The 13,132-nt window shown below is 40.2% G+C and overlaps 1 protein-coding gene across 2 annotated transcripts in view; it reads left to right on the top strand.

Annotated features, from left to right (window-relative positions):
- The first annotated feature begins 1,492 nt into the window (after positions 1–1,492).
- The window catches only part of plagl2 (pleiomorphic adenoma gene-like 2), a 69,601-nt gene continuing 57,961 nt past the window's right edge, over positions 1,493–13,132 (top strand). Inside the window, exon 1 of one of the 2 annotated variants that reach the window (XM_055159839.1) lies at positions 1,493–1,729. The gene's annotated coding sequence lies outside the window, so the exon portion shown is untranslated. The remainder of the gene's footprint in view (positions 1,730–13,132) is intronic. The other variant, XM_055159838.1, reaches the window with a different exon arrangement.

Raw genomic sequence — 13,132 nt, 5'->3', positions numbered from 1 at the left:
TGTGTGTGTGTGTGTAAAGGCTCGTGAGGAAGCGGCCTCGTGCGACCTGGAAGTGCTTCTCTCACCCCGCGTCTCTGCACTGTGCACGAGACCACCACCGGAGAGAGAGAGTGAGAGAGAGACAGAGGTGGGAGTGAGAAAGAGAAAGTTAAATCACAAAGTTGGAACTTTTACGCACAGATGTTTTTTTTTTTTTATTTGATTTTTGTGTTCAATATTTTTACTGCTTCTCCTCATATATGATCAAAAAAATCAACGCAATATTTCCTTTCCACCGAACTGTCGCGTCTAGTTTGATTTTATTTACGTCTCCATTAACAGTAAACAGCAGCAGACACGCGCGTTTCTCTGGTTCTATTCACGTTGTTGTTGTTAAATCTACATCACATATAGATTGACTTAAAAATTATCCAAATGTGATGTTGCAGTTATAAACAGTTTTATTTTGTGATTAGGAGTTTGGTTTCCTCATAAAAAAAAGTGCACAGTGGCAGCAGTCCCTCACCTCCTCCACGTGGGGATGTCCATTACGCACAGGTTTTACGCATTACGCACACGACTCTGTCCAAAGCTAAACGTAAAATGTAAATGTGTTTTAAAACAATAAAGTTATAATAATGAATTGATTAAAAGTACTGACGTGATTTATGAGCTCTGGAAATCATTGTTAATGTTTCAGATGTTGGTTGTTTATTTTATAAATTCATTTAAATTATATATATATATAAAAAAAATCTAAATTCAAACAAATAAATCTAGTGAACAGAGACGGTCCGAACATCCGGGTAACGCTCCAGTGACTCTGGTCTATTTAGATCATAATATTTAAATCATGTTTTTACTCTTTTTGTTTGTTTTGTTTGTTTTCTGAAGAACAGGCCTCCAGGAAGTTCAAATAATCTTACAGATTTGTAACTTTTGAAGAATTTGAAGAACGAACTCAAACTACTAATATGGACATTGTTTTGTTACAAATCTTTCTTTTAAGATAAGATAAGGAAGACTTTATTTGTCCCACAATGGGGAAATTACAGTGTTGCAACAGTTTATAAACAGCAAAAAATATAGAAATAGGCACTGAAGAATCAAGATAAATAAATATTAGAAAATTAAACAAAACCCTGTGCAAAAATAAAAGTAAAGTTCTACAGCGGCTCCTGTTGTGCACACGGACTGTTGTCATGTCCAGAGGCGCGCGCACAGGTTACACAGCACTAAAGTCACCTCAGTGTTTTTATTTTATTTTTATTTGAGCCTCGTGCCCATACAGCTCACCTGTCACGTGATTTAAACCTTCAGAGGCTGGGTGCGGGTTTGTGGGTGACACGGGCCCTGTCCTCAGCCTCGTGCGTCTTTAACGTGTCTATGTTCTGTATGTTCTGTGTTTAGAAAGAGTAAACACGCACGTACGCTCCGTGCTCGTGCAGCCGTGAGACCCGCGCGCCTGAAAAAAAAAAAAAAAAAAAAAAAACTTTGTGAAAGTGTGACGTCACTCTCCCACAATGCTCACCGCCCAGAAGTGCGCCGCAGCCTGAGCTCCGCAGGCCCCAGCGCGAAGAGACCCAATAGAACCGACAAAAGAACCGACAAAAGTCCCGAACCTCCCCCGGGACGCACGCCTCGGACCCCGGGAGTCACACGGCCCGTCCCCCCGCGGAACACCCGGGCCAGAGCGGGACCATCCGGGCCAGATCCGTGGAGAGGCTCATGCGGCGCTGCAAACTTTTCGGTGGGTAACTGCTGCTTTTCTGGGCTCGTAATGTCGCTGCACGTCGCTCCGCTGCATGTGGGGCTGCGCTGCTCTCTCGTGCCCGGATTTGGTGCTCTCTCCTCGGCCTCGCAGCTCCTCTCGCCGCGGGGCCGGTCCACGCGTTATAGATGTGTCGTTACCGAAGCGCAGTCGGTGTGCGCGTAACCGTGCGACTTTGTGGAAGTTTGTGGACTTTTAAAGCGTGCGTTCGCCGTGCTCTCTCGTGCTTTTTGTCGTGTGTTTGTTGTGTTGGCTCTGTAAAAGTCGGTTAAAGTCGGTCAGAGCGGAGCTGGGGTCCGGGCCTGGCGCACCGTGACGCCGTGTGTTTGTGAGTTTACGTTGAGCGGATGATTTTGGAGAGATTATTTATCAAAGGCTGCGCGGCGGCGGAGAGCGAGATAGAGAAAGAGAGAGAGAGAGAGAGAGGGAGAGATAGAGAGGGGGAGAGGGAGGGGAGAGGAAAAGAGATGGGGTGAGAGAGGAGAGATAGACAGAGAAAGAGGGGAGAGAGAGAGAGAGGGGTGTATGATAAAAGTTGGTGCTGGTCCCCGCGCTGTGGACGAGCTGTGACCGGGGCAGAGCGCACATTTTCGGGCACATTTTACCCTCCGTGTTTTGAAGCTCGTGGATGTTGTGAGCTCGTGCGCGCGCGTGTGACATAAGTGCGCCAAAAAAAAAAAAAAAAAAAAAAAAAAAAAAAAAAACTCCGAAAAGAAAAAAAAAACAACAAAAAAAAAAAAAAACAAAAAAAAAAACAAAAAAAAAAAAACACACGAGGACCCTCCGCAGACCTGAGCGCGCGAGAGGGGGCGGGGACGGGGGGGATTGAGGACTTGTTGTTGAAGCTTCGCCTTGTTTGTGTCATCAGCACGTGGGCCGCATATATTAGACCCATGTTAGGCCTATTATGACGAGCTTTTGAGCGGTGATGTTCGGTGCACAGTTTCATGTTTGACGTGCAGCTTCTGCGTGTACACACAAGTACAAGTACAAGAAACACAAGTACTGGGGTGGAGTATTCAAGTACTGCAGGAAAAGTTTGTAAAAGTGTTTGTTTTGCATTAAAGCTGCACAGTTAGACTTGGACAAACTTTACTGATCCACAAGTGAAATGATTTGGACACAGGAGCTCAAAGATCACAATAAAATATAATAACAAAGAGAAGAAATATAAATGATTAAAATAAATTCTAAAATAAGTTGCAAAAAACAGCAACAGACTTGAGTCAAATTAGACAAAATTATATAAATGTAAATGTACAAGTCAAAATAAAATTGAAATAGAAGTAATAAATCGTTATAAATTTTAAATTGTAATTGAAGTAGAAGTAGGTGCAATTATCAAATCACAAAGACACCACTTATTAGAATGTTCTCTGCAAAAAACAAAATTTAAATCCACTTTATTTCTACAGCACATTTTACAAACAAAACTGTTTCCAAAGTACTGCACAGAGACCATCAAATGAAGACAATAAAAAGGTAAATTGCTCAAATTTGGTCAGACTAGTCTTAAAAAAAAAACAGTCAAATCAAATAAAAGAAAAAAAACATACAAATTATAAAGTAGCGATAAATAATTAAAAAAAAAAAAATAAAATAAAAAAATAAAAAACATAATGCAGACCTGAGCATTGTCCAGCTTTGGGACCGAGTTTTGTTTGACTCTGACCGGCCCCTTGAAGATTTGAAGATCATTTGGAATTACAAAATAAACATATTTTATCATTTGACTTCAGGAGTGTCAAACTCAAATAATTCACAGAGGCCAAAATAAAAACTGGGATTAAGTCATGGACCAAACAAAATATTTATTGAAAAATTTCAACATCATCTGCATGTTTTCTCTTCTTTTGAGATCTGTAATGTTAAACCTTTTCTTATTAAAATACATATTTAATAATAGTTTTGCTTAAACAGTGAATCTAGAACAAACAGAGTATAAAATAATAACAACATTTTAAATAAATAATGTCTCTATAGTCGATCTCTAATACAGATTTGATATGATCTCACGGGCCAAATATAATTATATCGCGGGCCAAATTTGGTCCCCGGGCCTGAGTTTGACATGTCTGTTTTTCTTTATGCCTGGATTAAAGCTGCATTGCTTTTATTTTAGAGTTGTTTTTTTTAAATAACTTTTGTTCTTTTTTTTTTAACAGCCTCACTTTTTAATTACTCATAACATAAACTCTTCCCAGTCTGAGCAGCTCATCAAAACAATGATATTTACCGCGTTTTTATAAAGAAATACAATTTATTTGATGCAGAATAGTTTATTTTCCCACCTCTGAATGATTGTGTGTTTTTATTTGAAAAGTCTTGCCCCTGTAGTTCAGACCTCTGCAAACATGTTCTGAAATACATGGAGGTTTGGAGAGTTTTGGATTTGTTTGTCAGTTCATGTTTCAGTCTTCTGTCGACTGTAGAATGTTTTTATTTATGTAAAAAAAAATTACAATCATAAAACGTGTGAGATAAATCAGGTCTGGTTTCTTTGTGTCAGGCCTTTATTTGGGGCCTGTCTGATGCTGGAGCTGTATCACTGTGAACTTTTCAGGTTTACATGTTTGGAGGAGCTCTTCAGGTTTGATTGATTTTGTGTTGAAGCAGAAACTGAAGCAGGACTTGAGAAAATAGAATATATGCATCAAATCAGCTTCATATTCTTTTTTTTTTTTTTTTTTTTTTTAAAGTGCATTTGTTTGAGATGGAGGATGTTGGTGTTACTGCAGTTTATCATCTGGTTGTGACAGATTATTGTTCCATTTATTTTTATTGTATTTCATTTTATTTATCTATTTTTAATTTTATTTATTTATTGCTTGGTTTCCTTCTGCGTTGTCGTGCTTAGATGCAGCTCTGAGAATTCTGCGAGGTTTGACTCATTTACATTTATTTCCATGTGTCTGAACGTTTCCCCGTGAGCTGAAGTCATGGGCAGAAAGTTGGGGGCCTTCCTAAAGCCACACTCTGTCACTTTTTTAGACAAAAACGAGGCTCAAATAAAAGCGTGCTCTTTTATTATTGTGTTATTGCACTGAAAACATACAACAACAAACCTGCTCAAGGCCATTACATTTATTTATTTTATTTTATTTATTAGAATTTTATTTATTAGAATAGAATGAACAAGATAAAAAACAAACAAAAAAAACCCTTCAACAGTATGTAACGTTTTAGAAAAATAAAAAATAAAATAAATAAAATAAAACAAACATATCTGTCTTCATGGAGAATGTTCCGTTGTTGGTTTTAACTTTTTTGTTTCCATGGAATCAGAAGGTGATTTTTAATACAAATAAAATTATATAAATGTGGTGAAATAAAATAAATATGAGCTACAACAGCAGAATCAGGAACAGGCTGCTCAAAACTCCACAAAATCATTTATGTTTTTAAGTCAATTTTTTCAGTTAATAATTCAGTACTATCACATTTCAAACTTTCATTTACTGTCATAAATTCTTCTTCGACGTAAGACAGTTTTTAAAATAAAGTTCCTCTTAACAAAAAATTTAAAAGTGCTTCAAGTGATTCAAGTACAGTCGGGCTCAAAGTTTCATCTCCAAATCACAATCTGAACGGAGACAGAAAATCACAAAGACTCTGAAAAAAATTTAAGTAATGTAATTTCTTCCTCAAACGACAAAATCCCTGTTTGTCTGATTGTGCGTGAAAGCATCGTACAAGCGTCGTGAAATGTGATTCTTGTCATTTGTCAGTTCATATTTCATGAGGATCATTTGTTCTTCAGATAAATGATGTTATGAGGTTCGTTTTTCAGACCAAGAGTTTGTTTTTCATGTGTTTGTTCTGCTCCCTGTGCTCTTCCTCAGTGCCTCCTGCAGTCCAAATTTCTCAGGACACTATCCCAGGTGTGTGAGAGTAAAAAAGCCCCTCGTCCCGGTTTATTGTCCCGTGTGGCGTTGTCGTCCTGCCTCCTCCTCCTCTAAAACCTGTTGAAATCATCTGAGCAACACGTCAAAGAAACATGACTCTGAGGGAGAGCGCAGGGAGAAGAACAAGCTGTCAGGGACGAAAACAAACTCTTGGTCTGAAAAAAAGATTTCAGTGTTTTTGTCAATTCTTCTCGACGTGTTTAAAGAATCGTAGAATAGGATTATTATTACAAAACTCGCGATCACAAAATTTGTCCGAAAAATCACAGTGACGTGTTTCTGTACACCGCCTCAAATGTGATGCACAGACCTGATTTCCTGTTTGAAGCTTTCTTTCAAATGAAACTGAAACTGAAAATGAATACCTTTTGATATGTGTAGTTTACAGTCCCTGACAAAAGTCTTGTCGCTTATCCATTTTTATAACCTGACTTTAAATTAATCGATTGGTTTTAGAAATGTCTCATATGAAAGCTAAAACCCTCCCAAACTATGCTCAATATACTAAAATAAATTTGCTTCACTGAAGAAAGATTGATCATTTAATGAACACAGAAAGGTCAGATTTTGGCAAGACAAAAGTTTTGTCGCCTACAGAAAATTGAACAAATAATTTACTTCAAATACAAAAATATGTTGCATAACATCAGTGAATTAAGTAGTGGTGCTGTGTGATCCATATTTAATATCTTGTATGACTTCCATGAGCTTGAAGGACGCATCCATGCGGTTTGACAATGATTCATACAATTTGTTGATGAAGTCATCAGGAATAGCAAAGAAAGTGTCTTACATGCCTCCCAGAGTTCATCAAGATTCTTTGGTTTTGCCTTCCATGCTTCCTCTTTCATTCTACCCCAGACATGCTCAATGATGTTCATGTCTGGTGACTGGGCTGGCCAGTCCTGAAGCACCTTGATCTTCTTCGCCTTGAGAAACTTTGATGTAGAGATAGAAGTATGTGATGGAGCACCATCCTGCTGCAAAATTTGACCCCTTTTATGGTTGGGAATGTAAGAGGTAGTTAATACTTCTTGATATTTTAGGTTATTGTTATTGCCTTCCACCCTGCAAATGTCTCACACATCCCCATACTGGATGGAACCCCAGACCATGATTTTTCCGCCATCAAAATTAACTGTTTTCTGGGTGAATCTTGGATCCATGCGGGCTCCAGTAGGTCTCCTGCAATATTTGCGGCGGCTGTGATGTATTTCAACCGAGGATTCATCTGAGAAATCCACCTTCTGCCACTTTTCCAGTGTCCATCCTTTTAGCAGGCTGTGGGCCTTGGCAAATGCCACACGGTTTTTTAATTGCCTTTTGTTTAGTGCTGGTTTCTGTGCACTGATTCGACCATGGAGGCCATTTCGAGACAGAATTCTACAAACTGTTGTGGTTGACACAGGGACTTGAGGTGACCAGGCCTGGTGGAGTCTGCTGCAGTGGAAAAGGGGCCTTGGATTTTCGAATCAACAAACGGTCCTACCGAGCAGTTGTCTTGCGGCGTCTGCCGGACCTGGGCTTGTCAAAAACATCTCCAATCATTTCAGATCTTTTTCTTATTCTTTGTACTTGACGCTGAGACACATTGAAGGTGTCACCACCTCAGCAGTGGATCTGGTCTTCAGCCTCTTGATAATTAACGCTTTGGTCTCAGGGTGGATCTTAGGCATGTTGTCAGAGGTCAAGTTGCAGTTGATGTGAAGGTCTGGTGTGCTGGGTTCTTTTTATACACATCCACTAATTGATTGATCAGTAACTGATCACAGGTGAGGCTGTAATCTAGGATTGGGTGCATCATATGACAAGGCCACAAGACTTTTGTCTTGCCAAAATCTGACCTTTCTGTGTTCATTAAATGATCAATCTTTCTTCAGTGAAGCAAATTTATTTTAGTATATTGAGCATAATTTGGGAGGGTTTTAGCTTTCATATGAGACATTTCTAAAACCAATCGATTAATTTAAAGTCAGGTTATAAGCTTTTGTTTCTACAAAATGGATAAACAACAAGACTTTTGTCAGGGACTGTATAGCTGAGTGCAGAGGGTCATGGGGGCTGGAGTCGGACGCTCTGTGGTAAGGATGTAACAATGACTAAAATATCGTGAAATCGCAAAAGTCAAAAAGTCTCTTCACCTAAATGAATAGTCATGGACTGGCAATAAAAAAAATAAAAAAATTTAAAACAAAACAGAGAGAACTACATCAACCATGATCCTTTGCTTTGTTTCAGTTTAGACTTCATGAAGAAATAACTGTTCTAAACCCTTTTAAATCAGAGTTCTTTGGATGATGATGGAACCAAAAGTTTGCCTTTTAAAAGGAAAAAGTATCATATTCACAGTGTTGTCAGGCTCCACAAAATATTGCAATAAATATCGTACCGTGAGATGCATATCGTGAATGTATCATATCAACAGATTTGGAATACACCAGACGGTTTACAAAAAACCCGGAAGTGCGAGTTCGTTCACCAGCCAATCAGGAAAGAGACATATATTCAGTGTTGTCAATGATTGTCAAGATTAGAGCCCGACCGATATGGATTTTGTTGTGGCCGATATGAAACCAATATAATGGGAGGTGGAGCTGCCGATAGCCGATATAATCGCCGATATATTTAGTGATGTAAAAATTCACTGTAAATGTTGAATTGTTAAAAAAACTTAGGTTTGGCTCTAGTGCATTTTAAATTGGGTTTATTTAGGCAACATTTATTGTTCTTCTGCCTCATATTTCTTGTGTAAATATGATATTTACACACAGTAGGTTGGCTTAATGGTATTTTTGCATCACATTCTAGACACTCGTGATGGGTATTCCAGTTCTTTTTAGAGAACCGGCTCTTTTGGCTTGGCTCACTAAAAGCTGCTGGTTCTTTTGGCTCCCAAGCGACTCTACAGATTGTTTTGTTGCAAGCAGGTCTAAAGCACATCTAAAGCAGGACTGAATCAGGACTGAACCAGGTCTAAACCAGGACTGAAAAAGGACTAAACCAGGACGAAAACAGATCTAGACCACGTGTAAAACAGGACTAAACCAAAACTGAACCAGGACTGAGTGTCGGGACTTGGTCTCTCTCTCGAGCCCAAGATTAGTCCTGGTTTATTTATTTCATGCTAAACTACAGCCAAATATGCTCATTTTTTAAAAAATCCTATGCACACGCAAATTTCTCAAAGTTTTGTTTTCAGCTGCTGCCGCTGTCAATCTACCACGAGTCTGCACGCGATGTGAAGAGAAAAAAAGTAAGAGAAAGAGAAAACACGGCTCCCAATAAGGATCAGGCTCCCGTCGTTCGCTTCAAAGAGCCGTCTCTCATTTGCGACCGATCCCATAACTAGTAAAGAAACTAGCGCTATTAGCCTTTAGCTGTAAATACGTGCGCGCCGTGGTAATTAATTATATGCGCAAATGTCATAATTTACACGTCTATTCACAGCTCATTTACATATCAATGCAGGTCCAGTAACAAATATACGGCCAATGTAGTCACTTTACAACAGACCAATAGAAAACTGACTGTTTATGTGTGAAAGCTACAGCAGCTAACCCATAACAAATGACCAAAACTAGCTTCAGAGTCGACATATTTCCAACACTCAGCGCTCACACAGGCTCCTCCCACATCACATGTCTGCACTAATAAATGTCCTTTTAATTGTCCGTAAAAAGAATATACTCTCAGTGTTTGGATCTGTGTCTGCGGGTGTAAACAAACACACGTGAGTGACTCGACTCTGTGGTGTGTTCAGGGACAGTACGGACACACACACAGACAAATGACTCCACAGATAAATACTGATGTGGAGCCACATATTAGGACATTTATCTGTCTGTAAATTGGATTAAATGAACAGAATGTAGAGAGTCTAAGATTTTTAACTACGTATCACACGTGAAATATCGGCCCCTATCAACAAGCATATCGACAGATAGCCGATATGCCTCCAGGTGCCCATATCAGCCAACCAATATATTGGCCGGGCTCTAGTCAAGTTTGAGGATTTAAAGCCGGAACAAAGGCTACGTTCAGACTGCAGGACTTAATGCTCAATTCAGATTTTTTTGTGAAATCCGATGTTTTTGCGATGTCGTTGACATTTCCAATTAAATGTGACTTGTATGTGATCTCCAGTGTGAACATTAAATGGCCCAAAAGTGTCCCGCATGTGCACTGGAGACACGACAACATCAACCACAGTGAGCGTGCTCTGTGTTTATGGAAGTTGTCCAAACATGGACGCAGCATTGAGCACCTGGAGATTTTAAAGTTCCTCTCGTACCGGAGCCAGAACATGAACAACTTACTTGTTTTAAGGAGGAGATTGAGAAGGAGAAGGACGAGGTTTTTGGTGTTTTGTGGGGCAGCGGCAGCAACGTCCGTTGAGAGGAACATGTGGATGTGGAGACGGAGCCAAGAGTGGTGAGTGGAGATGTGCTTCACTTCAGTGACACGGAGTTCAGTAACAATTTTCGCCTACTTCAGCGCAGAATAGTGACGTTTTTGTCTTGTTGATAACGTGTAGGTGGATGAATGTGACCTGACCGTTCACACTGAAGTCGCATGTCAAAAGATCAGATATGTATCGGTTTTAGGAGCACATATCCAAGTGTCCTGGGTCACATTTGGAAAAATTGGATCTGTGTCGTTCAGACTGTCATTAAAAGATCAGATACAGGAACATAGGGGCCAAAAAATCGGATTTGGGTCACTTCAGGCTGCAGTTTGAACGCAGCCAAAGAGACTGGTGAATTTTATCAAGGGGAAAGACGTTATTGTTCTTCCTACGGGATTTGGGAAAAGCTTAGTATACCAGTTAGCCCCGTTAGCGCCACATTACATACGTCATGACCTAAAGCAGTGAGGTCAGTCAGTTTCCACCAAGTGAAACCGACTGATGAATCAAGCTACATGTTACTAGGGTTACGGGATCCCGAGGTCTCAAAAAGTAGCAAGTTTCATTACCGTCATAAAAAAAATCTGCACAGCATAAGGACCTAATGTAATATTATAATTTACTGACACCTAAGTTTGTTTGCTCAGCACAAAAGAATATGTGGTTGTATTTGCAGTTTAATGCATCACAATTTAAAATTAATAGTGTCTGTAGTGTTTCTTTTAACTGTGTGAGGAGATGATGGTCAATTAGTTTGGTTCCGTTATCACGTGACAGCCCAAGACAAGACGGCAAGTCTGACAACAAACGAGTTGGTCCCCCCCCCAAAAAAATACTTGTACTTCTACAGTTTGGCAGCATTTTGCTTTTCAAATCAATTCGATACAGTTCAATAAAAAATAAAGGCTAAATCGTGGCTGTGATACTAAAAGTCTTTGTTAAACCACTTCTTGTGCAAAGTTCATATGAAACACAAACATTTTAATCATCAAAACACTGAAAATGTCAAATGTGTCACATAAACAAGTTTCCTTCCTCTAAACAATCAGCAAAACTGTAGCTGTAACAAAATAATTTAGTAAAATATACCAAAAAAAAACCCCCTCTTGGTAATATATTGATACAGCAGCCCATGTAATTAAATGATACGATATATCGATATTTCAATATTTCTGCACACCCCTACTGTTTAGGTTCATTGATTTGTGTTGATTAAGTTGAAGTGCACTTTAGCTCTCCTCGGACAGACTGTTATTATTTAATTCTGATCCGTTGACTGTTTCGTTTGTGCTTTAAAAATGTGATTTGTTTTCAGTATTTTTAGGTAAATTGAATGCTTGCTGTTCTGTTTCTGAATGGTAAAGATGCAAGCTACAAAATAATCATTCTTAATTACTCAAGGTAATACAGTACACTCCGGTAAAATGCTGAGAAGGTTTAACGGTGTCAAAACTTGGATACGGCCCAAACTCTAATCGTTATATCCCAACCATGTGGTAAAAGCGCAGGTGACACTGAAACACTGTGAACATCAAGAAAAATGTTAAACTGATGAAAATAGTAAATGTCATAACAGTCACAGGTTTAGTTTTGGGGTTTCACTTCCTCATGTGGAGAGGGAGAGGAGGAGTGAGGTGGAGAAGAGAGAGAAAGAGAAAGGAGGAGGAGGAGGAGGAGACGAGAGAAGGAGAGGAAGAAAAGGGGGAGGAGGAGAGAAGAGGAGGAGAGAGAGAAAAGAAGAGAGAGGGAAAGAGAAGAGGAGGAGAGCAAGAAGAGGAGACATGTAAGAGAGGAGGAAAATCGGGAGGAGGAGAGGGAGAAAGAGGAAGGAGAGACGAAGAGGAGGAATAGAGGAAGAGGAGGAGAGAGAGTAGAGGGGGAAGTATGGACGAAGGAGAAAGTTGAAGGGGAGAGGAGAGAAAGAGAGAGAAGAGGAGGAGGAAGTGCCGATAAGATCTGTTGCCATGGCGATGCAGGTGGAGCTTTGGAGTTTAGGGGCAGTATCTTGCCCCCAGACTTAGTGCAAAGCGCAAGTGGGCGTGTCCAGGTGGAGCTGGACTTCTGCTGGAGGCTGGAGTGGGACGGTACAAATACAAATATGGTGACGACATCTGAATTAATCTGTGACGCTGTGGCATTAAAAGCACTGCCAGTGTGGGCAAAGTCTGTAATCTCTGAGTCATTATCAGGCAGCAAAGAGGAGTGTGGGGAAAAGTCATATATGTGACAATAAAACGGCTCCGGAGTGCCACGATGCAAGTCCACATCAGCAGAGGCACCAGGAATACAGAATTTTGTGTGGGCCATGACGGAACTGACTGGGTTTGTGTTCTGAACACTCCACGTGCACCCCTCTCATGCACGTGCACCTCTGTAAGCCTGTGCACACACGCACACATCAAACTTATAGTTTCCTCTGCGTTCGTTTAAGACCAGTGTCTGCCTCATGTGCTCCCATCCCACAGCAGACCCGCTGATTTCTCACTCCTGCTCCCGTCTGTCCCACAGTCCACTCCCGCAGACTCACCTGAGGCACAAGTGTCCACCTCTGCTCCCGCAGACTCACCTGAGGTGAGGTTAACTCCAGGTTATGGAATACGTTTATTGTCATATAAATGTTTCTGATGTTACGCACAGATATGATTCGTGTGTCTGCTGTCAGTGAATGCATGGGCAGAGTCCAGCTGCGAGAATGTGAGCAAATCAACATCACAGCATTAGGACACAGACAGAGAAAGAAAACAGACTTTAGGACATCGCTGTAAACAGCCTTTTTTTTTTTTTTACTGAAGGATAGAAATGCTTTGTCCTGTTTTGTACTTACTATAGTCTTTATCTAGTCCTGCTTTAGTCCTGCATTAGTCCTGGTTCAGTCCTGGTTTAGTCCTGGTTTGGTCCTGGTTTAGTCCTGGTTTAGTCCTGCATTAGTCCTGGTTTAGTCCTGGTTTAGTCCTGCATTAGTCCTGGTTTAGTCCTGCATTAGTCCTGGTTTAGTCCTGGTTTAGTCCTGCATTAGTCCTGGTTTAGTCCTGGTTTAGTCCTGCATTAGTCCTGCATTAGTCCTGCTTTCGT

The sequence above is a fragment of the Boleophthalmus pectinirostris genome, unplaced genomic scaffold (genome assembly GCF_026225935.1).
Source record: "Boleophthalmus pectinirostris isolate CB_2022bp ecotype Guang Dong unplaced genomic scaffold, ASM2622593v1 HiC_scaffold_2823, whole genome shotgun sequence".
Lineage (NCBI taxonomy): Eukaryota > Metazoa > Chordata > Actinopteri > Gobiiformes > Gobiidae > Boleophthalmus > Boleophthalmus pectinirostris.
The sequence above is the reverse complement of the archived record's forward strand: the minus strand, read 5'-3'. Positions and strand labels throughout refer to the sequence as shown.